Source organism: Glycine soja, chromosome 4 (assembly GCF_004193775.1).
Source record: "Glycine soja cultivar W05 chromosome 4, ASM419377v2, whole genome shotgun sequence".
Taxonomy (NCBI): domain Eukaryota; kingdom Viridiplantae; phylum Streptophyta; class Magnoliopsida; order Fabales; family Fabaceae; genus Glycine; species Glycine soja.
In genome coordinates this window covers 26712436-26713651 of record NC_041005.1, presented here as the reverse complement: position 1 = coordinate 26713651, position 1216 = coordinate 26712436, and the positions used below count along the sequence as shown (strand labels likewise).

The following is a 1216-nucleotide window of genomic DNA, read 5'->3' as shown; positions in this document are numbered from 1 at the left end:
TGGGTTACCAGGTTAACCAAGGCATCTAGTTTACCTTCAAGCTTCTTAGTCTCGGCTGATGAAGATGAATTCATGGCTACTTCATGCACTCCTCTAATGAAAATAGCATCACTTCTGGCACTAAATTGCTGGGAGTTTGAAGCCATCTTCTCAATTAAATTTCTGGCTTCAGTAGGGGTCATGTCTCCAAGGGCTCCACCACTGGCAGCATCTATCATACTTCTCTCCATGTTACTGAGTCCTTCATAAAAATATTGGAGGAGAAGCTGCTCAGAAATCTGGTGGTGAGGGCAACTGGCACATAGTTTTTTAAATCTCTCCCAGTATTCATATAAGCTCTCTCCACTGAGTTGTCTAATGCCTGAAATATCCTTTCTGATGACCGTGGTCTTGGAAGCAGGGAAAATTTTTTCTAAGAATAGTCTCTTGAGGTCATCCCAGCTCGTGATGGACCTTGGAGCAAGGTAATATAGCAAGTCCTTTGCCACTCCCTCTAAAGAATGAGGAAAAGCCTTCAGAAATATGTGATCCTCCTGGACATCTGGGGGTTTCATGGTGGAGCAGACAATATGGAATTCTTTCAGATGTTTGTGCGGGTCTTCACCTGCAAGGCCATGAAACTTTGGAAGCAAATGGATCAGTCCAGTTTTAAGAACATATGGGACATCCTCATCAGGGTATTGGATGCACAAGCTTTCGTAGGTGAAATCAGGTGCAGCCATTTCCCTTAGAGTCCTCTCACGGGGTGGAGGTTGTGCCATGTTCTCAGAATGTTCAAAATCAGAATGTTGAAAACTATAATGCTCAAAATCACCAATAACAGAATGCTCAGGATGCTCAAAAGGTACAAAATGATGTCTAACTAATCTATGAAATGTCCTATCTATCTCAGGATCAAAGGGTTGTAAGTCAAATGGATTGCCTCTAGTCATACACTATATTTAGCATGCACAACTAGTTGCCTTCTTATGCAAGTATCAGTGTAGGTTTGAACTACAACTACCCTCAAATGATATCCAAATGACTTGAAATTTTGTGAGCAACCTTATAAAATGATGAGAAGATAGCACAAAAAATTTCAAACGAAAATTCAAAGTCTAACTATAGAAGCTAAAAATGATAAGTTAAGAAAAATAAGAGAATAATACTTGGAAAATAAAAAACTTTTGACAGAATCACAATTTTTGGAAGAAGGAGACCTCAGCCGGCCTATGGT

The 1216-nt window shown here is 40.0% G+C and overlaps 1 non-coding gene across 1 annotated transcript; it reads left to right on the top strand.

Annotated features, from left to right (window-relative positions):
• Nucleotides 1-276: 276 nt before the first annotated feature.
• Nucleotides 277-383, top strand: LOC114410948. Its single transcript, XR_003666339.1, has one exon. It is a non-coding gene; the product is annotated as a small nucleolar RNA R71 (small nucleolar RNA).
• Nucleotides 384-1216: the final 833 nt, after the last annotated feature.